The 26,340-nt window shown below is 45.0% G+C and overlaps 2 protein-coding genes across 3 annotated transcripts in view; both read right to left on the bottom strand.

Moving 5' to 3' along the window:
- Positions 1-26,340, bottom strand: part of LOC144697062 (uncharacterized) — a 464,933-nt gene that overhangs the window by 199,697 nt on the left and 238,896 nt on the right. The window lies entirely within an intron of this gene.
- LOC144697305 (uncharacterized) overlaps positions 1-26,340 on the bottom strand; it is a 110,967-nt gene that overhangs the window by 55,244 nt on the left and 29,383 nt on the right. The gene's annotated exons all lie outside the window — the stretch shown is intronic.

The raw sequence follows: 26,340 nt of genomic DNA, 5'->3' as shown, positions 1-26,340 counted from the left end.
CTCCTCCTGCTATTGGTCCGGAGCTGCCGTCAATCAGCCGGGCATGGTGAGCTGTCAGGTGAGAGGTCACTGTCGGGAGCGGGTTAATAAACCCCGGGCGGGGTTTACAAATCCCGAGTGCGGCCCCAGAGCCGAATATTAAACAATGAACATTCTCCACTCTCACTATCCGCCGCTTCCGGCTTCTCTCTGAATCCTCCCAATGCACTGAACACCAATGTGTTCACTCTGTTTCAATATTCTGAATCTGAGAATACCTTTACAAGAAGCAATGACCTGCTGAGACAACAGCGTATTCACACTGCACTCTGTCTAAGACTCACAGTGATGGAAAACTGTCTCACCCCTGTACAAAAACTGCCTTTGGACTGTGGCTGGGAACTCCTGTCTGTTGGGTGTCAGATAGAAACTCGGCTTAAACCGTCACCCAACTGTCTCCAGGAGCAGCTGAGAAAACAAACTGTAGAATCCAATCGGACAGACAGACCCATCAGAGAATCAATGTACAGGCTAAACCTTCCTTCCTGCCTTTGATCAAATACTTTTCCCTTTAAAACCAGGGTTCAATGTTCAGATACGCACCGAGTCAGAGATTGCTGACACTCAAGAACACTTCCCAGTGTCAAATAATCAGTCTGTTGTGAGTCCTTCACACAAGGGGCTGCTTCCTGGCTCCGTCTCCATGTGTGTCAGCTCACAGGGGCGTGACTCAGCACCGTGTCAGCATCTGACCGCCCTTATATCACGCTTCAGCAGCTGGGGCCCAGGTATCCAGAGTGGGGGGAGTTCTGTATGAGAGTTTCACTGTTTTCTGTCACTGTGAGCCTCAGGGAGCAGTGGTACTCTGCAGCGTCGGTCAGCTGCAGCCCCCATATAGCTAACGTGGTTAATTTAGTCCCGATTTTGAGCTCTGCAATTTGGCAAATTGGATCCAAAATTGGCTTAGTGGCAGGAGGCAGAGGGTGATGATCCAAAGTTGTTTTTGTGATTGGAATCCTGTCATGAGTGGTATACCTCAGGGATCGGTGCTGGGACCCTTGCTGTTTGTAGTGTACATTAATGATTTCGATGTGAATATAGGAGGTATAATCAGTAAGTTCGCAGGTGACACAAAAATTGGTGGTGTCGTAAATAGTGAAGAGGAAAGCCTTAGATTACAGGGTAATATAGATGGGCTGGTAAAATGGACAGAGCAGTGGCAAATTGAATTTAATCCTGAGAAGTGTGAGGTGATGTATTTTGGGAGGATTAACATGGCAAGAGAATGCAAATAAATGTTACGAGCCGAGGAAGTACAGGGGATCAGAGGGCCTTTGGTGTACAAGTCCATAGATCCCTGAAGGCAGCAGCACAGGTAGACAATGTGGTTAAGAGGGCATATGGGATACTTGCCTTTATTAGTCGAGGCATAGAATATAAGAGCAGGGGGGTTATGTTGGAGCTGTATAAAACACTAGTTGGGCCGCATATGGAGTAATCTGTGCAATTCTGGGCACCACACTATAGGAAGGATGTGATTGCACTGGAGAGGGTGCAGAGGAGATTCACCAGGCTGTTGCCTGGGCTGGAGTGTTTCAGCTATAAAGGGAGACTGGATAGGCTAGGGTTGTTTTCCTTAGAGCAGAGAAGGCTGAGGGGGGACCTGATAGAGGTGTACAAAATTATGAAGGGCATAGATAGGGTAGATAAGAAGAAACTTCTCCCCTCTGCGGAGGTGTCAATAACCAGGGGGCGGAGATTTAAGGTAAGGGGCAGGAGCTTTAGAGGGGATTTGAGGAAAAATATTTTCACACAGGGGATGGTTGGAATCTGGAACACACTGCCTGAGGGGGTGGTAGAGGCAGGAACTCTGACAATATTTAAGAAGTATTTAGGTGAGCACTTGAAACGCCATTACATACAGGGCTGCGGGCTAAATGCTGGAAAATGCGATTAGAATAGATGGGTGCTTGATGGCCAGCATGGATGCGATGGGCTGAAGGGCCTTTTTCTGTGCTGTATAACTCTATGACTCTCTGACCCCGAGCTAGGCTATAGTCAGCCTGCTCACAGGGGGGATAGTTCCACTGTTACAGACCGAGTGGGAATGACATTCTATTGTGACATTGTGGAGGTTTACTGACATTCTGATGATGCCAGTGCACATGAGGTCTACGATTTTATGGTGCAAGATGGTGTGGCATTACTTTCCTCATCATCTGTCATTAGAGGATCCCCTCCACTATCCACTTTGTCTTTATATCAACATGAAATAATAGTAATGATCGCCATCATCATCATCACTGAAATCTCTGATGAATCTCTGGAAAGGCAGCTAGCTCTCTGCAACAGAGAAGATTCCCCAAATGTCAAACTTGAAGAGGGATGTTTGAATCTTGAAGAAAAACATGATAAACAACATTAAGTTCATAACCATCATGTTACCGGATATCTGTAATCACAGACAAGTGAAGGTACATTATAAACAGTGTGCGTCCATCATGTATTATTCTGTCTTTCTATCTGCCTTCATATACTCCACTCATTTCAGTTTCCCTCCCTTCTATCTTCTAGTCTATGTAATATTGATACATATGTAGATACACAGATTCTCTTCACAGTCTCTTCCTCGCATCGTAAATATGTCAGTAGCACCTGTATCACCGAGCCCTCAGTGAACCACTGGGTGCATGAGCTGAAACCAAGTTCAAATAATCCCAAAGCATCTCTCTTGCCATGTTCAGTTAATGCTGAGCAGATAGACACATTCTCAGTTATAATACCGAGAGGAACTTGTCAGTCATTTCAAATTGGAGACTGATGAAAATAGAATGAAGGAACATTTGAGAGAAAGAAACGCATCATGACCATTGGAATGTGTACTGTCTCGTTCACTGAAAGGCCTAATGAGTGGTCAGCAAAAGGTTCCAATGCAGCAGGTTGGTCGAGTGATTATTGTGTTGGACTTTGGTTCAATCAATAAATGCTCAAGTGGAATTGAACCCCCCACACCCAACCTCCTCCTGGGAGTTTGTTTGCAGGGTTGTTCCTGCTTTTGTTGAGCGAGGAACATGGAAGTAAGGGAACGATGCTGATAGGCAGATCAGCAATTCTCTTAGTGAATTCAGAGTAGCGTCAAGGGGGCTGAATGACATCCTCCTGTTTCTATTGAAGGACAATATATTTTCCAAAGACTGTAAAGAGTGGGATTGATGGAGAATGATGCAGAGTGAGAAAGACAGATACATAGAAAGAGAGAAAGTTAGGCTGACAGAGAGAAGTAATGATCAATTTATTCCCAAAAAAGGCAGGTTGGGCACAGCGAGTGACCATCACAGATGAGTTTAATAGTTTAAAATAAGCTCTTGGCAAGTCGAGTATTGAAGACAAATAGGATTAAAAAGACTAAATCTTGGAGCGTTTAAAAAATAATGATGTAAAATGGGGCGGGCGGGCGGGGGTGGGGGTGGAGTTGTATGAACTCCTCTTATTTCTATGTTACACTTCCCTATTTTCTTACAATTAAATAAAAACAACCAATCAGACATGGAATGCCTGAGACTGCTTGCTGTCAACAATAACATATTTTCCCCTCTCTAATCTCAGTGTTTGAGAGAAGTGCACCTGTTAACCATTTTCTGCTCAGTTTCTTATTTCCACACAGAACAGTTAAACGAATGGTTTCTGCAGTGCAGTCACTGAGAGCTCAATGTCCATTGATCGTATTGGATCATATTCAGTCACAGTGAAATCACTCAATGGGGCAAGATTAAAACACAAACAGCTGGGAATCAGAAATCGAATCAGTTTTAAAAGTTAAAAGCATTTTCTGGACGTAAGTGCATAGTAAAAAGCAGCAGAATATACCATGGGGCCCCTCGAGCCTGCTCTATCATTGAATACGATCATAGCTGATCTTTAGCTTCAACTCCACTTTCCCACCTGTTCCCCATATCCGTCGATTCGCTGAAAGACCAAAGATTTGTCTATCTCAGCCTTAAATGAATCCAACAATAGACCATCCACAAACCTCTGGAGTAGAGAATTCCAAATATTCACAACAACATGAGTGAATAAATTTTTCCTCATCTCAGTCCTAAATGATCGGCTCCTTATCCTGAGACTGTGCCCCATCTTTTTGATTCTTCAGCCGGGAAGACAACTTCTCCATGTCTGCCCTATCAAGCTCCTTAGAATCTGAAATGTTTCAATGAGATCACCTCTTACCTTTTAAACTCCTGAGATTATGGACCCAATTTACTCAGCCACTGATCATAGGACAACCATTTCACCCCAGAGACCAATGTAGTGAACCTTCACTGTACTACCTCCAATGCAAGTATATCCTTCTCTAAATGTGGAAACCAAAAATGCATGCAGGGTTGCAGTTGTGGTCTCAGAAAATCCCTGTATAATTGTAGCAAGACAACTTCATTCTTCTACTCCAATCTGCTTACATTAAAGGCCAATTACGGATGATAAAAAGCAATAAAGGCCAATGAAACAACAAAGGACAATGGACACATTCTTCCTGGAGAGAGAATGAATGAGAGTATAATATTGGAGAGAGTAAGAGGCTGTCAGATCTGCTGAGTTTTTGTTTCAGATTTCTAGCATCTGCAGTATTTTGCTTTTATAAGAATATTTTGCATCTGTCTTTACCAACGAAGAAGATGCTATATGGCCACGGTGAAAGAGGAGATAATTAAAACACTAGAAGTATTTAAAATTGATAAGAAGGAGATATTAGATAAACAGTCTATACTTAAAGTTAATAAAGTGCCAGGACTGGATGAGTTGCATCCAAGGATAATGAAGGAAGTGAGAGTGGAAATTGCAGAGGCACTGGCCATAATTTTCCAATTTCACTTAGGCTCAGAGGTGGTTCCAGAGGACTGGAGGATTGCAAACGTTACAACTTTGTTGAAACAAAGTGAAGATAAGCCCAGTAACTACAGGCCAGTCAGTTTGACTTCTGTAGTGGGGAAAATTCTAGAAGCAATGATTCGGGATAAAATTAATAATCGCATCGATAATGTGGGTTAATTAAGGAAAACCAGCACGAATTTAATCTTATTTATTGGCCATCCGACCCCAGTGTGAAAGCAAAAAAAAACCTGTTCATAATTGGGGTTCACTATGGCAGCATTTTACCCAGCATCCCCCGCGGTGGAGAATGTCCCCAGCCATAACTACAGGGGAGCAGTGCGCAGGCGCAGTGCTGCCCAGTGTTAGGAGCATGCGCAATGTCAGATGACCAGGAACAGACGCTTCTCTCCCGGATTCACAATGAGTAAAGGGCGGGGTGGAGGGAACGAGGGATCCGGCAGGTGGACGGGGAGGCTCCGGAAACGTGTTGTGAAAACTGCAAACCCCAAATGAGAAGCTACCGGTTCTCCGTTTGCACTGAGTGGAGCCGAGAGGAAATGTCCCGGTGACAAACCCGGAGCAGGAGGAGAGAATGTTGTGAATTTCTATCCGGGACTGACAGGGCTGGATTTTGGAAACTCCTTTTACAGGGGGTTAGAAGAAGAGGGTTTACACACAGCAAACTCAAACCGAGAGAAACGTTTGTCTCTTCCCAATTTCTATCCTGGGCCAACTGATGAATTTTGTAAACCAAAAAAAAAATTACAAGTGTTGGGAAAGTTTGGGTTGGGGCATTTTTTCTTTAGATAGAGGTCTTTACAATGATCAATGGGTTGGACGGGGTAGATATGGAGAGAATGTTTCCACTTGAAATTTCTTCACTCAGAGAGTGGTTACAATGTGGAACTCACAAGAAATCATTGAGGGGGAAACGTTGTGATAGTTTCAACAGGAGACTAGATGAGTACGTGGGAGAATAGGGATTAGAAAGGTAAGCTGAAAGGCTGAGATGATTTGCATGGAATGGGAGGAGAAGCATAATACTAGCAGAATAGTTGGACAGAATGGCCTGTTTGTCGATTGCATATTTTGAGTATTTCAATTTAAACTTCATTTACAGGGTATTCGGAGGGTTGGATTTGCAGATGGGAAATTCAAACCAAACACCACATCAAGATCTGACAGTCACTTGATTCATCAGGATCCGAATATCATTGGCCTTTGAATGTGGAAGGAGAAATGTTTGGCTGTTCGATCTGTGGGAAAATGTTTCAAACATCAGTGTGACTGGAAAAGCACAAAGACAGACACACACACCCCGAGTGAGAGTTTTCCACTGAACTGACTGTGGAAAGAGCTTTAACCAGTTACACAGCCTGAAAAAACATCAACTTTTCACAGCAGGGAGGGACTGTACACGTGTTTTGGTGTGTGTGTGTGTGTGTGTGACTGGGTTTCAATTGACCGCACAACCTGGAGAGGCACAAGGACACCCACACCACGGGGAAACCGTGGAAATGTGGGGACTGTGGGAAGGGATTTAATTACCCATCTGAGGTGGAAACTCATCGACGCAGCCACACTGGGGAGAGGCCGTTCACCTGCTCCGTGTGTGGGAAGGGATTCACTCAGTCATCCAGCCTCTACACACACCAGCATGTTCATACTGGCGAATGGCCATTCACCTGTCTTGAATGTGGGAAGGGATTTAATGCTTTGTCAAACCTCCGAACTCACCATCGAGCTCACTCTGATGAGAGACCATTTAAACGTTCTGACTGAGAAGAGCTTTAAAAGCACAAAGGATCTACTGACACACCAACGCACTCACACTGGGGAGAGGCCATTCACCTGCAATGTGTGTGGGAAGGGATTCAGTCAGTCATCCCACCTCCTGACGCACCAACTTGTTCACACTGATAAGAGACCTTTTAAATGTTCTGACTGTGAGAAGAGCTTTAAAAGTAAAAAGGATTTACTGAACCATGGATGCACTCACACTGGGGAGAGGCCATTTACCTGCTCCGTGTGTGGGAAGAGATTCACTTCTTCATCCCATCTTCTGACACACCAATTTGTTCACACTGAGCAGAGACCTTTTAATTGTCCTGACTGTGAGAAAAAAATTTAAAAGCAAAAAGGATCTTCTGAAACACCAACACACTCACACTGGGGAGAGGCCATTCACCTGCTCTATCTGTGGGAAGGGATTCACTCGGTTAGCCCATCTGGTGAGACACAATCGAGTTCACACTGGGGAGAGGCCATTCATCTGCAGTCAATGTGGGCAGGAATTCATTGATTCATCTGACCTTCTGATACACCAGCGAGTTCACACTGGGGAGAGACGATATACTTGCCTTGTGTGTGGCAAAAGATTCACTCAGTTGTCTCATCTCACTACACATCAACTTGTTCACACTGATCAGAGACCTTTTAAATGTTCTGACTGTGAGAAGAGATTTAAAAGTAAACAGAATCTGCTGACACACCAGCGAGTTCATACTGGAGAGGCTGTTCACCTGCTCCTTGTGTGGGAAGAGATTCGCTCAGTCAAACAACCTGCTGAGACACCAGCAAGTTCATATGCGACAGCGGGGGTTGGATTCTGCTGGTATTGCTACTGTCAATCACATGCAGGACTGAATCATGTCTGGACGTCTGTTTTCAGTTTTCAGTGAGGTTCCACAATTTGTAGTTTATATCAATGATTGAGACTTAAATGTAGGGGCAATGAGCAAGAAGTTTGCAGATGATGTCAACATTGCTGGTGTGGTTGACAATGAGGAAGAAAGCTGTGGACTGCAGGAAAACATCAATGGACTGGTCAGATGAGCAGAAAATTGGTAAAGGTAAATCAATCTGGAGCAGTGTGTGATAATGAAATTGGGGAGGGCAAACAAGAGAAGGGAATGAAAATAAAAGGGATGATGCTGAGAAGTACAGAGGAACAGAGAGACCTTGGAGTGCACATCCACAGATCCCTGAATGTGGCTGGACAGGTAGATCAGTTGGTCAAGAAGGCATTTGGGGTACTTTCTGGTCTGAGGCCTAGAATATAAGAGCAGGGAGATTACGTTAGAATTACGTAAAACACTAGTTAGAGCATAGCTAGAGTACTGAGTATGGCCCTGGTCACTGCATTAATCAACTATAAAGTAATCAATTTGCCTAAAACTAAAGACGAATTGATAATTTATCATATAATTGCAGTAAGTATTCAATTAATCAAATCTAGGGAATAATGATAAAGCTAACTAACAATGGGTTGAAACAGTGAAGAAGTCTGATTTTGTTCAGTAAATTAAACCCTGAGGTGTTTAGATAATAAGAGTTAAGAAAAACATTTTTGCTAATTCCCTCTAAAAATAAGGTGACTTCAGCACAATAGAAGAAGCTGATTGGTGGGTAGCTGATGAATCTTAATTTATTTTAATGATTAGCTTATTTTGTTTAAATGAGTTAATAATCAGATAAATAAAGGCATGACAGAGCATCTGATTCCTGTAGAGTGCGCATCCAGTTCCATGTGAGAAAACCAGGATGCTTCTCTGTGCTGGACAATCACAAGTGCAGGAAGTGTCATCAGCTGGAGCAGCAGGAAGCAAAGGGGAATGGCCAAGAGGTGTTTTTGGGACTATAAGGCTGTTTCCGGTGGAGTTTTGGATGGCTCAGCACAGGATTCTATACTTCTGTGGTACATATCACTGCTTTAGACTTTTACATGGGGACATGATTAAGACATTTTCAATCTTGTCATTAACAGTGAGGAAGAAAGCTGTAGACTGTAGGAAGGTGTCAATAGAATGGTCAGGTGGGCAGAAAAGTAGCAAATGGAGATCAGCCTGGAGAAGTGTGAGGTAATAAATACACTTGGGGAGGGCAAACACGGGGCAAAGGGAAAGAATATTACTGATATGATAGTGAGAAGTGCAGGTGAACAGAGGGACATTGGAATGCGTGTCCACAGATCCCTGAAGGAACAGGCGAGGTAGATAAGGTGATTAAAAAGGCAGACAGGATACTTTCTGTTATTAACTGAGACATAGAATACAAGAACAGGGAATATTTCTAGCATTTTTGGTTGTTGAAAGATCACAGACCTGAAACTCCTCTCTCTCCATAGATGCTGCCAGAGCTGCTGAGTATTTCCAGCATTTACTGTTTTTATTACACGACCAGCGAGGTTATACTAGAGCTGAATAAACTACTAGTTAGACCACAGCTGGACGACTGAGTACAGTTCTGGTCAGTGCATTACAGGAAAGATGTGTTCACACCAGAGAGGGTACAGAGGAGATTTACGAGGATATTGATAGGAATGGCGAATTTTAACTATAAGGAAAAATTGGACAGGCTGGGGTTGTTTTCTTTGGAACAGAGGAGGCTGAGGGGATATTTAACTGAGGTGTATAAAATTATGAGGGGCCCAGATAGAATGGATAGGAAGGACTTATTTCCATTAACAGAGATGTCAATGACCAGAGGGCTTAGATTTAAACTAATTAGCAGATGGTAATCCCAGAATGTTGATAGTGGGGGATACAGCGATGGGCAATGGTTGGATTCTCTATTTTTGGAGATGGTCATTGCCTGACACTTGTGTGGCGTGAATGTTACTTGCCACTTGTCAGCCAAAACCTGGATATTGTCCAGGTCTTGCTGCATTTGGACATGGACTGTTTCAGTATCTGAGGAGTCACAAATGGTACTGAACATTGTGAATTGTCCTGATGAGTGCAAGACAAAAAGCTTAGTCATGTCTCTTTTTTCAGCAATCTCCGGTAATGTGGCTGGTGTTTACTATTTTAATACATAAAATAAATCAGTTTTGTTTCAAATATACAGCATGTCATGTGTTTGGTCTCTCTGAGATATCACGAGCGTGTTCCCTTAAATCCACTCAGGAAATGTCTTCAACAGGAAAGCAACAATTAAACACATCACATCAAATAATTGGCATAAATCCATCAGAAAGATGGGGAACCATTTTTTACTCAATAAGTTATGACCTGAGACGTTCTGCCTGAAAGAGGATAGGAGCAGATTCAATAACAACTTCCCAAAGTGAGTTGGATCTCCAGTTAAAAGGTAAGGTTTGCAAGGCTCTGGGGAAAGGGCAGGGGAGTGTGGGCTAATTGCCAGCTCTTTCAAAGATGGTCACCACCCTATAAGGCAGCTCTATGTCGACAGGAGAAAGGCTGGTGTTCAACTCCCCGAGAATAACAAGGAAGTTATGAGAAATCAGAATAAAACACTGGTTCAATCTCAACTGGAGTACTGTGTCCAATTCTGGATACCACACTTTAGGAAGGATGTGAACGTATTGAAGAGGATGCAGAACAGATTATTGAGAATGGTTCCAGGGATTAGAAACTGCAGTTATGAGGATAGATTGGTAAAGATGGGGCTGATCTATTTAGTGAAAAGAAGATTAAGAGGAGATTTGATAGCAATGCTCAAAATCATGAGGGATCTGGACAGAGTACACAGGGAGAAAATATTCCTCGTGGCAGAAGGGTTGAGGACCAGAGGACATGGGTTAAAGGTGAATTGAAAAAGAAGCAATGGTGACATGAGGAAAGCGCTGTTTATGCAGTGAGTGGTTAGAATCTGGAGTGCACTGACTGAGAGTGTGGTGGAGGAAGGTTCAATCATGCCTTTCAAAACAGAATTGGGTAATTATCTGAACAGAAAAAATGTGCAGGGCTATGATGAAATGGCCGGGGAGTGGGACTGGCTGAGTAGCTCTTGCGGAAAGCTGGCGTGGGCATGGACATGATGGGCCGAATGACCTTCTTCTATGCTGTAACCATTCTACGATTCTAATGAAGGCTTTGGGGAAAGGGCAGGGGAGTGGGACTCATTGGCAGCTCCTTCAAAGGTGGTCCCAGCCTACAATGGAGCTCCATATTGAAAGGAGACAGTCTGATGTCCAACTCTCCAAGAATAAAGAAAAATCTCAACTCTTATAAGAACATAAGAACTAGGAGCAGGAGTAGGCAATTCAGCCCCTCGAGCCTGCCCCACCATTCAATACAATCATGGCTGATCTAATTTCGGCTTCAACTCCAAATTCCCGCCCTCCCCCCATAATCTTTCAACCCGTTACTAATTAAAAATCTGTCTATCTCCTCCTTAAATTCATTCAGCATCCCGGCATCCACTGCATTCTGAGGTAGTGAATTCCACAGATTCACGTCCCTTTGAGTAAAGTAATTCCTCCTCATCTCTGATTTAGATCTACCACCCCTTAGCCTAAAACTATGGCCTCTCATTCTAGAATGCCCCACAAGGGGAAACATCTGCTCATGTCTACTTTGTCTGCCCCCTTTAGCATCTTATATACCCCAATTAGATCTCCTCTCATCCTTCTACACTCTAGCGAGTATAGGCCTAAACTGCTCAATCTCTCCTCTTAAGACAAGCCCCGCATCTCTGGAATCAATCGAGTGAACCTCCTCTGACCTGCCTCCAATGCAACAACATCCTTCCTCAAGCAAGGGGACCAAAACTGTGCACAGTACTCCATGTGTGGTCTCACCAATGCCTTGTACAGTTGCAACAACACTTCCCTATTTTTATACTCTATTCCTTTAGCAATAAATGCCAAAATTCCATTTGCCTTCCTAATTATCTGCTGTACCTGCATACTAGCTTTCAGCGATTCATGCACGCAGACACCCAGATCCCTCTGCACTGAAGCATTCTGAAGTTTCTCTCCATTTAAATAATAAGTCGCCTTTTTATTCTTTTGACCAAAGTGGATAACCTCAAACTTATCCACATTAAACTCCATCTGCCAAATTTTGGCCCATTCACCTAACCTGTCCATATCCATTTGTAAATTGCTTATTTCTTCATTGCAACTTACTTTCCCACCTATTTTGGTGTCATCTGCAAAGTTAGCTATCGTACCTTCTATCCCTGAATCCAAGTCATTAATATAGATTGTAAATAGTTAGGGCCCAAGGACTGAACCCTGTGGCACCCTACTAGTCACAGTTTGCCATCCAAGGAGCCCTTGAATTCTCTGTGAATATCTTTCAAATGCTGACAGATTCCTTCCTTCTTTTGAAATTCCATTTCCTTGTGCCAGGGATGCAGACAGTGCTGGACACAGAGGGAGCAGCAAACTTGGTTCAGAGTGGACACGCTGGGTATATCCCTCCTGAAGTAAGGAGACCAAAACTGTACACAGTCCTTTAGGTGTGGTTTCACCAATGCCCTGTACAGCTGTTGCAAAACTTCCCTACTTTTATACTCCAACCCTCTTGCAATAAAGGCCAACATTCCAGTTACCTTCCTAATTTCTTGCTGTACCTGCATGCTAACTTTTTGAGATTTATGTGCCAGGACCCCGAGGTCCCTCTGTACTACAGCATTCTGCAGTGTCTCTCTACTTAAATAATTTCTGCTTTTCTATTCTTCTTGTCAAAGTGGAAACCCTCACATTTTCCTAAATCATGCATCACCTGCAAGTGTTTTCCCATTCACTTAACCTAGCTCTTTGTCTCCTCACAACTTGATTTCCTACCCATCTTTGTATTGTCAGCAAATTTGGCTGCAATACACTTGGCCCACTCAACTACGTCATTAATATAGGTTGTAAATGGTTGATGTCCCAGCACTGATCCCATAAGACAATAAGACATCGGAGCAGAAATTAGGCCATTCGGCCCATTGAGTCTGCTCCGCCATTCAATCATGGCTGATAAGTTTCTCAAACTCATTCTCCTGCCTTCTCCCCGTAACCTTTGATCCCCTTACCTATCTCAGTCTTGAATACACTCAGTGACCTGGTCTCCACAGCCTTCTGTGGCAATGAATTCCATACATTCACCAAACTCTGGCTAAAGAAGTTTCTCCTCATCTCTGTTCTAAAAGGTCTTCCCTTTACTCTGAGGTTGTGCCCTCGGGTCCTAGTCTCTCCTACTAATGGAAACATCTTCCCCACGTCCACTCTATCCAGGCCTTTCAGTATTCTGTAAGTTTCAATCAGATCCCCCCTCATCCTTCTAAACTCCATCGAGTATAGACCCAGAGTCCTCAAATGTTCCTCATATGTTAAGCCTTTCATTCCTGGGATCATTCTCGTGAACCTCCTCTGGACCCTCTCCAGGGCCAGCACATCCTTCCTGAGATACGGGGCCCAAAATTGCTCACAATATTCTAAATGTGGTCTGACTAGAGCCTTATAAAGCCTCAGCATCACATCCCTGCTTTTATATTCTAGTCCTCTCGAAATAAATGCCAACATAGCATTTGCCTTCCTAACTACCGACTCAACCTGCAAGTTAACCTTAAGAGAATCCTGGACTAGGACTCCCAAGTCCCTTTGCACTCCAGATTTCTGAATTCTCTCCCCCTTTAGAAAATATTCTATGCCTCTATTCTTCCTACCAAAGTGCATGACCTCACACTTCCCACGTTGTATTCCATCTGCCACTTATTTGCCCATTCTCCTTACCTGTCTAAATCCTTCTGCAACCTCCCCGCCTCCTCAATAATACCTGTCCCTCCACCTATCTTTGTATCATCTGCAAACTTAGTCAGAATGCCCTCAGTTCCTTCATCTAAATCATTAATGTATAAGGTGAAAAGTTGTGGTCCCAACACTGACCCTTGCAGAACTCCACTAGTCACCGGTCGCCATCCTGAGAAGGACCCCTTTATCCCCACTCTCTGCCTCCTGCCAGACAGCCAATCTTCTATCCATGCTAGTACCTTGCCTCTAACACCATGGGCTTTTATCTTACTGAGCAGCCTCCTGTGCGGCACCTTGTCAAAGGCCTTCTGGAAGTCCAAGTAGATAACATTCATTGGCTCTCCTTTGTCTAACCTGCTCGTTACCTCCTCAAAGAATTCTAACAGATTTGTCAGGCATGACCTCCCCGTGATTAAACCATGCTGACTTTGCCCTATTTTACCATGCACTTCCAAGTATTCTGAAATCTCATCCTTAATAATGGACTCTAAAATCTTATCAACGACCAAGGTCAGGTTAATTGGCCTGTAATTTCCCATCTTTTTCCTTACTCCCATCTTAAACAGGGGGGATACATTAGAGATTTCCCAGTCCTCTGGGATCCTTCCTGACTCCAGTGATTCCTGAAAGATCACCACTAACGCCTCCACTATCTCTTCAGCTATCTCCTTCAGAACTCTGGGGTGTAATCCATCTGGTCCAGGTGATTTATCCACCTTCAGTCCTTTCAGTTTTCCTGGCACCTTCTCCTTGGTAATGGCCACCATACTCACCTCTGTCCCCCGACTCTCTTGAATTATGGGGATGTTACTCGTGTCTTCCACTCTGAAGTTTGACACAAAGTACCTATTCATTTCCTCCGCCATTTCTTTGTTCCCCATTATTACTTCTCCAGCGTCATTTTCCAGCGGCCCAATGTCCACTTTTGCCTCTCTCTTACCCTTTACATATCTAAAAAAAACTCTTGCAATCTTCTTTTATATTACTGGCTAGTTTACCCTCATATTTAATCTTCTCCCTCCTTATTTCTTTTTTAGTTGTCCTCTGTTGGTCTTTGTAGGCTTCCCAATCCCCTGGCTTCCCACTGCTCTTCGCCGCATTGTATGCTTTCTCTTTAGCTTTTATGCTGTCCCTGACTTCCCTTGTCAGCCATGGTTGCCTCGTCCTCCCTTTAGTATGCTTCTTCTTCCTAGGGATGAATTTTTGCTGTGTCTCCCAAATTACTCCCAGAAACGCCTGCCATTGCTGTTCCACTGTCTTTCCTGCTAGGCTCATCTCCTAGTCAATTCTGGCCAGCTCCTCCCTCATGCCTCTGTCGTTGCCTTTATTCAACTGTAATGCCGTTACATCTGATTCCAGCTTTTCCCTCTCAAATTGCAGGGTAAATTCTATCATATTATGGTCACTTCCTCTTAAGGGTTCCTTCACCTTAAGCTCCCTTATCAAATCTGCCTCATTACACATCACTAAATCTAGAATTGCCTGTTCCCTAGTGGGCTCCACCACAAGCTGCTCCAAAAAGCCATCTCGTAGACATTCCACAAATTCCTTTTCTTGAGATCCATTACCAACCTGGTTTTCCCATTCTACCTGCATATTGAAATCCCCCATGATCACTGTAACCTTGCCTTTCTTACACGTCTTTTCTATCTCATGGTGTATCTTGTGCCCCACATCCTGACTACAGTTTGGAGGCCTGTACATAAGTCCCATTATGGTTTTTTTACCTTTGCGGTTCCTCAACTCTACCCACACAGATTCTATATCATCTGACCTTACGTCGTTTCTTGATATCGATTTAATTTCATTTCTTACTAACAAAGCAACCCCACCCGCTCTGCCAACTTGCCTATCTTTTCAATAGGGTGTATATCCTTGGATATTTAGTTCCCAGTCCTGATCCCCCTGCAGCCATGTCTCCACGATGCCCACCACATCATACCTACCAATTTCAATCTGCGCCACAAGCTCATTTACCTTATTTTATATACTGCATGCAATCAGATACAACACCTTCAGTCCTGTATTTCCCGTTCCCTTTCTCATTGTCGTCCCTTTATCTGATGTGCTTGAAGTTAGATTCCTAGCCCTTTCCAAACACTCTGTCCTATTTTGTGTTCTGGAGAATTTAATCGCCTCTCTTGGGCTCTCCTTTCTTTTCAGTTTTTTCATAATTTTCCATGAAGTTGAATCCACCCCCCACATGCTAACCTGCTGCTTTGTTTCCCATTAGTCATACTTCTTTTACCCTTCCCTTCCCCCCGACTTTCTAGTTTAAAGTCCTGTTGACCACCCTATTTACCCTTTTCGCTGGAACATTGGTACCAGATTGGTTCAGGTGGAGACCGTCCTAATGGTACAGATCCCTCCTGTTGCAATACTGATGCCAGTGCCCCATGAAATGGAACATCTCTTTCCCACACCACTCCTTTAGCCACGTGTTTACTTCCCTTATTGTCGCGACCCTATGCCAATTTTCACATGGCTTGGGTAGTAATCCGGAGATTATAACCCTTGAGGACCTGTTCTTTAATTTAGTTCCTAGTTCCTGATACTCACCAAACAGGTCCTCTTTCCTGGTCTTACCTATGTTATTTGTCCCGACATGGACCACAACGACTGGATCCTCCCCGTCCCTCTCCAAAATCCTTTTAAGCCGGTCAAAGATGTCCCTCACCCTGGCATCGGGCAGCCAATGTACCATGCGGGACTCTCGATCCTGCTTACAAAGGACGCTATCAATTCCCCAAATTATACAATCTCCTACAACTACCACTTGTCTTTTTGCTCCCCCCTCTTGAATGGCCTCCTGTGCCACGGTGCCGTGGTCAGCTGGCTCATCCTCCCTACAGCCCTGTTCCTTATCCACACAGGGAGCAAATACCTCGTACCTGTTGGACAAGGTCAAGATTTGAGGCTCCTCTGTTCCTGAACACAGGATCCCTCTACCTGCCTCACTTGCTGTCACACCCTGCTGACCCTGACCACTGACCGAATTTGAGGTACTTAATCTACTGGGTGTGACCGCCTCCTGAAACAAAGCTTCCAGGTAACTCTCCCCCTCCCGGATGTGCCGCAGCGTCCGGATCTCGGACTCCAGCTCATCAATTCTGAGCCGGAGTTCCTCCAGCAACCAACACTTGCTGCAGATATGGTCACTGCGGCTTGCAATGCGATCTGCCAGCTCCCACACCATACAGCTACAGCACATCGCCTGCCCAGCCATCTCTACTTAGTTAATTAATTTATTAATTAGCTTTGCAGTGTTTTTGTTCAAATTTGGTGCAGATTTCATACTAACCAATCAGGTCACAGCTTTCCTGTGACGTCACTTTTCCAGTTTTACTCCGCGTCTCCGCCGCTCTCCATGTGCTCTTTTATCCCCGTGGCATTCCAGCAGTTAGTCTACCAACCTGAAAATGACCCATTTATCCAGACCCTTTGTTTCCTGTTAGTTATCCAATCCTCTATCCATACTAATATATCACCACAACACCTTATCACTTAGCCTGTGCAGTTAACTTTTATGTGACAGATAATTGAATACCTTTTCGAAACCCAAATGCACTACATCTACTGGTTTCCATTATCCACCCAGCTAGTTACATCCTCAAAGAACTTTAATGAAATTGTCAAACACGATTTCCCTTTCAGAAAACAATGTTGTCTCTGATTGCATTATGACAGTGATTGTTTTTGGAATTTTTTTCGGAAGAAGAGGACTTACACACAGTTAATTCAAACCAAAAGAAAAGTTAGGTCTGAATTTCTAGCCTGAACTTCCAGTGATGGTTTTTGGAATCTCCTTTTACAAGGGGATTTTCAAATGGGAAACACAAACCAAGCATCACATCAAGATCTAACATAGTCATTTGATTGATCAGGACCTGCACATCAGCAGGTTTTGAACATGGAAGCAAACAGCCCTGTTCAAAGTGGGGCGGTAAGGTTCATGTGTTCTGAATGTCCGGTCTGTCTGGCTGTCCACTCCCATTGTGAGTTTGTGGGAGCTCATCAAACTCTCCCGGTTGAAGCCGGACCAACAGATCGGCTAGAATTAAATGATTACAGACATGGAAGGAGCGTTAAACAACCTGTGAATTCTTCCACTAATTCACACTGTTCTCCAAGGGATGAGTTCAAAGAGAAACAATCGCTGCACTGTGTAATTTCCTGAAAAAATCCCTACTGTCCGTCCTGAATCAATCCATTTCAGTAACAAATGTTGAAATGCTTGCTCCGTACCCACAGGGTTTCATCTGTTTAAAGCCACAAACAGAAAGGTCCGGTTTTCCCCTGGAGTTTGACACAAATCTGCTTTCAAAATAATGCAGAGTTTCAGCCAATGAGAGAGATCCGGGCTCAGCCCCGCCCCCTCTTCCTATTGGTCCGAAACCTCCGCCAATCATTCTCCGGCATTGTGACCTGGAGCATGCGCAGTGTGGGTGATGTCCATTGACAGACGCTTGTTTGCCTCATCTTCAGGCGGGAAGGAGGCGGATAAGCGGAGGCAGCGTTAGGGGCAGTGGGTGGGAGGGGAGGCTTCACAAACACCCAGTGGAGGCCTCAACACCCCCAGTAAGAAAGTGCCGTCCCGCCTTTGCACCGAACGGAACGGCAGCTGCGGGCTTTCTCGCGGTGCCAGGCCCAAGTGGACAAATGTGGGTTAATGAAGGAAATGCAGCAATGGATTTGTTAATGAGAAATCATCTTGACCTCACTTTACTGATCCTGGAGCAGGAAGCAGGAGAGAATGGTATGAATTTCTATTCTGGACTGAGAGGGATGGATTTTGGAAACTCCTTTTACAGGGGGTTAGAAGAGGAGGATTTACAGACGGGAAAGCCAAACAGACCTGGAGCCTAAAACAAAAACAAAAATAGCTGGAAAAACTCAGCCGGTCTGACAGCATCTGCGGAGAGGAACACAGTAAACGTTTCGAGTCTGTATGACTCTTCATCAGAAGTAAGACCTGGAGCCTGATTCCCTTTCCTGAAGGATATTAGTGATGCAGTTGGGTTCGGCTCCACAAATTACCAGATTCATTCAGCTCAATTTCACAACCTCTGTTTGTCTTTTTGTGGTTTCTCTCTCACTCCCTCTTTTCTGTTTTAAATCAGATTCATAGGATATTAGAAGGAGAGGAATTGCAGTCAGGAAACTTAAATCAAACATCACATTAGGATCTGACAGATTCAATAGGACCTGAATATCATCAACCTTTGAACATGGAAGTAAAAAGCACTATTCACACTGAGGAGAAACCAGGGAAATGTGGGGACTATGGGAAGGGATTCAATTACCTGTCTGAGCTAGAAATTTATCAGCACTGTCACATTGGGGAGATGACATTTCCCCACTCTGACTGTGGGAAAGAATTCATTGATTCAACCAACCTGCTGACACACCAGCGAGTTCACACTGAGGAGAGGCCATTCACCTGCTCCGAGTGTGGGAAGGGATTCATAAAGTCAAACCACTTGCTGTAACATCAGCGAGTTCACACTGGGGAGAGACCGTTCACCTGCTCCAAGTGTGGGAAGGGATTCATTAATTCATCCGACCTGCTGACACACCGAAGAGTTCATACTGGGGAGAGGCCGTTCGTCTGCACCAAGTGTGGGAAAGGATTCGCTCAGTCACCCACCCTGCTGATACACCAGCGAGGTCATACTGGGGAGAGACCGTTCACCTGCTTCGAGTGTGGGAAGGGATTCACTTGTTCATCCAACTTGATGAGACACCAGCGAGTTCACACTGACAAGAGACCTTTTAAATGCCTGGACTGTGAGAAGTGCTATAAAACTTCCAATAAACTGATGTCCCATCAACATATTCACACTGACGAGAGACCGTTCAAGTGCTCTCACTGCGGGAGTGGGTTCAGGCAATCATTTGAACTCATTGTACACCAACGAATTCACACTGAGGAGAGACCATTCCTCTGCTCCGAGTGTGGGATGGGATTCACTCAATCAGCCAATCTGCTGTCACACCAGCGAGTTCACACTGACGAGAGACCTTTTAAATGCATAGACTGCAGGAAATGCTTTAAAAGTTCTGGGGAACTGATGCGCCATCAACGAGTCCACACTGATGAGAGACCTTTTAAATGCCCAGACTGTGGGAAGTTCTGTAAAAGGTCTGGGGATCTGATGTCCCATCAACGTATTCACACTGACGAGAGACCATTCAGATGCTCGCACTGTGAGATTGGGTTCAGGCAATCATCTCAGCTCACTGAACACCAACAAATTCACACTGGAGAGAGGCCGTTCACCTGCTCCGAGTGTGGGAAGGGATTTACTCAGTCATCCCATCTGCAGGCACACCAATGGGTTCACAGTGTGGAGAGACGATTCACGTATTTCGTGTGTGGGAAGAGATTCACTTGGTCATCCACACTGATGAGTCACCAACGAGTTCACAAATAATTACAGTGATTGGATTTTGCTGTTAATCATGCCTAGGACTGAACCATGTTCATTGGGTCTGTTTCTGCTGATGTTAATAAACTTCAGCCCAGTTATAATGGTTAATATTTTGGATACAAGTCAAATAAATCAGCTTTGTGCTAAACACACAGTGTGGTGAAACTTCTAATATCTCTAACGAGTTAGTTCCTTTTGAAGTGCTCTCCCTTTCCCCGTATCCTCCTCCTCACCTCGAACAACAAATGTGAGGAGCTCATGGAACTTCTTTGTCACTAAGATTGAGACAATCTGATTAGCTGCCTTTGCTGCTTCCCTCCCTTCCACTAACCTACCTGGAAAAGTTGTATCTGAAGCGCCTTCTTGTCCAAGCTCTGCACTTGCATCTTTCTCCAGTTTCTTTCCTATCTTCTATCTCCCTCAGCTCATTTTGTCTCTGAGACCTGCCTTCGGCTTCCTTGACACTATTCTCACTAAACTGCTGACCATCTAACTTCCACATTTTAGACATCATCCTTAACTGTTCTCTCTTTTTTCATACTGTCCCTCTCACCTTTAAATCCACTATTGTCTCCCATCGTAAGAAAATCCTTCGACCTCACCGTCTTCCCCCACTCTCTTTTCTCTGACTTTGTACTTGCTGGTAAACTGTCCGATCTCTAATTTTTTTCCAGTTTGGATCAAAGGTTCCTGACCTGAAGAATTCACTCTGTTTCCCTCTCTGTAGATGCTATTTAACCTGCTCAGAGTTTCCAATATTTTCTGTTTTGAGGTCAAACAAATATACGAATTAGGAGGAGGAGTAGGCCACTCGGCCCCTTGAGCCTGATCGAATTGAGCTGATATAATTGTCAGCTTAACTCCACATTCCTGCCCACCCCTGACAACTTTTCACCTCCTTGCTTATCAAGAATCTATCGAGCTCTGCCTTAAAAATATTCAAAGACTCTGTTTCCACCGCCTTTTGAGGAAGACAATTCCAAAGACTCATGACCCAATGAGAGAAAAAACTTCTCTTCATCTCTGTCTGAAATGGGCCACCCCTTGTTTTTAAACAGTGACCCACCCCAGTTCTAGGTCGGATTTCCACCGAGAGTATTACAGTATTTTGTTTTTGGGTTAGAGAGGATCAGTTTTCTCTGGAATGAGACAACAGTAACTATCACCCTGTTCGACATGAAACTAAACTCACTGTTAATTCCCTAATTCAATGTGAAACTCGAGGTTTCCAGCCGGGGACTTTCCTCATGTAAAGTAAACACGATAATCACTGCATTGGGGAAATGAGTGTGAATTCCGCACCCCCCCGCCGCCCCGGACAGAGGGGAACTGACCATCCATCTCTAGCTCTAATTCCCCAACAGAAAATGCTGCCAAGAATCAGCAAGTCAGGTTGAGTCTGTCAAACTGGAGGAACAGCACCTCATCTTCCAACTAGGCACTTTACAGCCTTCCGGGCTGAATATTGAATTCAACAACTTTAGATCTTAAACTCCCTCTCCCCCCATCCCCACCCCGTTTCTTCCCCCTCCCCCTTTTTTTTCAATAATTTATATAGATTCTTCTTTTCCCACCTATTTCCATTATTTTTAAATCTAAAACTAAAACTTTGTTAGTCTTTCCACCCCACCCCCACTAGAGCTGTACCTTGAGTATCCTGCCTTCCATTCTTAATTAGCACTTTTCTTAGATAATATCACCACCTTCAACACCTCTTTGATCCTTTTGTCTGTGACATCTTTTGATTATCTTGCTCCTATCACTGCTTGCTTATCCCCACAACCACCCCACCCTCAACTTCTCTCTCCCCCCGCCCCCCACCTTAGACCAGCTTATATCTCACCTCTCTCCTAACTATACTTCAGTTCTGCCGAAGGGTCGTGAGGACTCGAAACGTCAACTGTTTTCTTCTCCACCGATGCTGCCAGACCTGCTGAGTTTTTCCAGGTAATTCTGTTTTTGTTTTGGATTTCCAGCATCCGCAGTAGCTTTTTGTTTTTATCAGGCTGAGTCTGTGGCCGCTCTCAGCGTTTGAAACCGTCACAATGCCCGGGTGATTGACGGCAGCTCAGGACCAATAGGAAGAGGGGGCGGGGCTGGAGGTCCTAGCAGCTGGGTCTGGTCCTCCAACCAATCGCAGTGAATGAGGAGGCGGAGCCAGGCTGTGACTGAAGCATGCGCAGTGCGGGTAATGGCGATGGAGAGACGGGTCCACAATGGGTAAAGGGGGGGATGGCGGGGCGGTGGGAGCGATGGATCCGACGGGTGGACGGAGAGGCTCCGGAAACATGTTGTGTAAACCGCAAACCCCGGAAATAAATTGACCGGTCCCCCTCCCCTGTTTACATCGAGTGGGGCCGCAGCTCCCAGATCAATGAAGAGCCGGTTTGTATCAGGCTGGACATTGGTTCCAGAGGCTGGTCCCTGGTCTCCAGCGTCGGTTCTTTATCATTGAATCATTGAATGGTTACAATGCAGATGGAGGACATTCAGCCCGTCCTGCCCGTGCTGACTCTGCAAGAGCAAATCAGCTAGTCCCACTCCCCTGCCCTTTCACTAACAAGACCAGCAGTAGATATTTCCCATCCCCAGTTACCTGTGGAAAAGATGATGTTTGACCTTCTTGAACCGCTGCAGTCCATGTGGTGAAGATGGTCCCACAACGATGGACAATACAGACGGAGGAGTGCAGAGATCTTGGGGGGTTGTGAGGCTGCAGGACATTACAGAGATAGAGAGAGGCAAGACCATTGAGGGATTTAAAAACAAGGATGAGAAATTAAAAGTTTTATTGCTTTTTAAACAGGAACCTTTGTAGGTCAGTGAGCACAGGGGTAATGGGTGAACACGTCTTGGTGTGAGTAAGCACACAGGCAGCAGAATTTTGGATCACCTTAAGATTACAGGGAGGTTAAATGTTTGGAGAGAGCCAAAGAACATAAGAAATAGGAGCAGGAGTCGGCCATTCAGCCCTTCGAGCCTGCTCCTCCATTCAATGAGATCATTTCTACTTCAATGCCATTTTCCTGCACTATTCCCAGATCGCTTTATGTTTTTAAGATGTCGAAATCTATCAATCTCAGTCTTGAACATACTCAATGATTGAGCCGCCACAATCCTGTGGGGCAGTGAATTCCAAAAATTCACCACCATGTGAGTGAAAAAAATCCTCCTTGTCTCAGCCCCAAATGGCCTGCCCTTTATTCTGAGACTCTCTCCCCTGGCTCCAGAACCTCCAGCCAGAGTTCAGCCTAGAAGTAACAAGGGAATGGATGACAGTTTCTGCAGCAGATGAACTGAGACTAGGGTGGAGTCAGGAGATGTCAGGTGGGAATAGGTGGTCTTGGTGATGATGTGTTTATGTGTTTGAAAGTTCATCTTGGGGTGAAATATTTTGCCATGGTTTTGAACAGTCTGGTTCATCCTCAGACAGTTGGCAGGTAGAGGGATGGAGTTGGTGGCTCAGGAATGGAGTTTACAGAGGGGACTGAAGACAATGGCTTTGGTCTTCTCAATATTTAAATAGAGTAAATTTCTGCTCATCCAGTACTGGATGTCAGACAAGTCAGGATGGTGTGTGACTTGGAGGAGAACTTGGAGGTGATGGTGTTCACATATACCTGCTACCCTAGCCCTTCTCGATGGTGGAGGTTGAGGGTTTGGGAGATTATGTTAAATTGTGGAGCATTTGCAGGTCTATAAAATGCCGATTCATTTCCATCTGCCTCTTCTACTCCCCCCCCCCCCCCTACTCTCTCTCTATTCAATTCCTCTCAATGTTTTTTCTCTCTCTCTCTCTCCCACTTCCCTCCTTTCCTTCTCTCTGTCTTTCTTGGCACATAGAATTCTCTAGCCCAGAGATCCCTGGATGCTCCATCTTTAAATATATTTAAGGCTGAGATGGAGAGATTTTTGGTCTCTCAGGGAATCGAGGGATATGGGGAGTAGGCGGGAAAGTGGAGTTGAAGACCAAGATTAGCCACGATCATGTTGAACGGTGGAGCAGGTTCCACAGGGTGTTTGTTCTTATAGAGGCCAGAGTCTTGTGTAGGCCAGACTGGGTGGCAGATTCCCTTCCCGAAAGGACATTAGTGAACCAGTTGGGTTTTTACAAAAAATGCAGCAGCTTTAATGGTCACTTCTTCCTAGTGCCAACCGTACAAATTACCAGGTTCATTCAGCTTAATTTCACAACCTGCCTTTGTATTTTTGTGGGTTCTCTCTCACTCGTTTATTTTCTGTTTTAAATCAATTTCACGGGGTATTAGAAGGGGAGGATTTGCAGTCATGAAATTCAAACCAAACATCACATCGGGACCTGACAGAGTCGCCAATTTACCATAATCTGAGTATCATCACATTTTGAACATGGAAGGAAAAAACACCATTCAGAGTGGGGAGAAACCGTGGAAACTGTGAGGAGAGATTCAGATCCCCGTCTGAACTGGAAGCTCATTGGCGCAGTCACACTGGGGAGAGGCCGTTCACCTGCCCTGAGTGTGGGAAGGGATTCAGTCGGTCATCCAACCTGCTGCAACACCAGAGAGCTCACACTGAGGAAAGGCCATTCACCTACACCCAGTGTGAGAAGGGATTCACTCAGTCATCCCACTTAGTGAGACACCAGCGAGTTCATAGTGGGGAGAGGCTGTTTACCTGCCCCGAGTGTGGGAAGGGATTCACTCGATCATCAGGGCTGCTGACGCACCAGCGAGTTCACACTGGGGAGAGGCCGTTCACCTGCTCCCAGTGTGGCAAGGGATTTGCTCAGTCATCCGACCTGCTGAAACACCAGCGAACTCACACTGATGAGAGACCTTTTAAATGCCCAGACTGCGGTAAGTGCTATAAAAGTTCCCTGGATCTGATGCGCCATCAACTTGTTCACACTGACGAGAGACCATTCAGGTGCTCTCACTGCGGGACTGGATTCAGGCGATCAGAAGAACTCACTGTACATCAGCGAGTTCACACTGGGGAGAGGCCATTCACCTGCTCCGAGTGTGGAAAGGGATTCACTCAGTCATCTGCACTGTTGACACACCAGCGAGTTCACACTGGGGAGAGACCGTTCACCTGCTCCAAGTGTGGGAAGGGATTCACAGATCCATCCACCCTGCTGAAGCACCAGAGTGTTCACACTGATGAGAGACCTTTTAAATGCCCAGAGTGCGGGAAGTGCTATAAAAGTTCCCGGGAACTGATGTCCCATCAACGTGTTCACACTGATGAGAAACCTTTTAAATGCCCAGACTGTGGGAAGTGCTATAAAAGTTCCGGGGACCTGATGCGCCATCAACGTGTTCACACTGATGAGAGACCATTCAGGTGCTCTCACTGTGGGACTGGGTTCAGGGGATTAGAACAACTCACTGCACACCAGCGAATTCACACGGGGGAGAGACCGTTCACCTGCGTTATGTGTGGGAAGGGATTCACTCAGTCATCCACCCTGTGGACACACCAGCGCGTTCACACTGGGGAGAGACCGTTCACCTGCCCTGACTGTGGGAAGGGATTCACCACCTCATCCACCCTGCTGAAACACCAGCGAGTTCACAGGTAACTATGGTGATGGTATTTTGCTGTTTATCACATCCTGGACTAAACCATGTTCATTGGCATCTGTTGCTGCTGATATTCATAAACTCCAGCCCAGTCATATGGATTAATTGTATGGATAAAAGTCAAATAAATCAGCTTTGTGTTAAACATAGCATGTTGAATCTTTTTAATATCTCAAACATAAGTTAGTTCCTTTTGAAGGGCTCTCCCTCTCCCCTGTCTCCTCCATCCTCACCTCCAACAAGTGTGAGGAGCTCATGGAGCATCTTTGTCCCTAAGATTGAGACATTCTGATCAGCTGCCTCTGCTACTTCACTCCCTTCAACTAGCGCACTGGGCAAAACTGTTTCTGAAGTCCCCCCTTGTCCGAGCCCTGATCTCACATCTTTGTCCAGTTTTGCTCCTATTTTCTATTTCCCTTAGAGCTCACCTTATCCATGAGACCTGCCTTCTGCTCCCTTGATCCTATTCTCACTAAACTGCTGACCATCCAGCTTCCACATTTTAGCTGATCTTGTTGGCAGTTCTCTGTCTCTTCTGGTTCTGTCCCTCACCTTTAAATCCACCGTCATCACCCATCATTACGAAAACAACCTTTGAACTCACCAGCTTTGCAAACTAACGCCCCATCTCCAATTCTCCTTTCCTTTCCTTGGGATTCTCCCCAAGGATCTATCCTTGGCCCTTCCTTTTTCTCATCTACATGCTGCCACTAGGTGACATCACTCAAAAGCACCGTGTTAGTTTTCACATGTACACTGACAACGCCCAGCTCTACCTCACCACCATCCCTCTTCATTCCTCCACTGTTACTAAAATATCAAACTGCTTATCCCACACCCAGTACTGGATGAGAAGAAATTTCCTCCAATTAAAAATTGGGAAGACCAAAGCCATTGTCTCAGTCACCACTACAAATTCCGTTCCCTAACTACCGAGTCCATCCCTCTCCCTGGGAACTGTCTGAGGCTGAACCACACTCTTCACAATCGTGGTGTCAGATTTGAC

This window comes from Cetorhinus maximus, chromosome 23 (assembly GCF_964194155.1).
Source record: "Cetorhinus maximus chromosome 23, sCetMax3.hap1.1, whole genome shotgun sequence".
Classification (NCBI taxonomy): Eukaryota; Metazoa; Chordata; class Chondrichthyes; order Lamniformes; family Cetorhinidae; genus Cetorhinus; species Cetorhinus maximus.
This window is presented reverse-complemented; position numbering and strand designations above follow the sequence as displayed.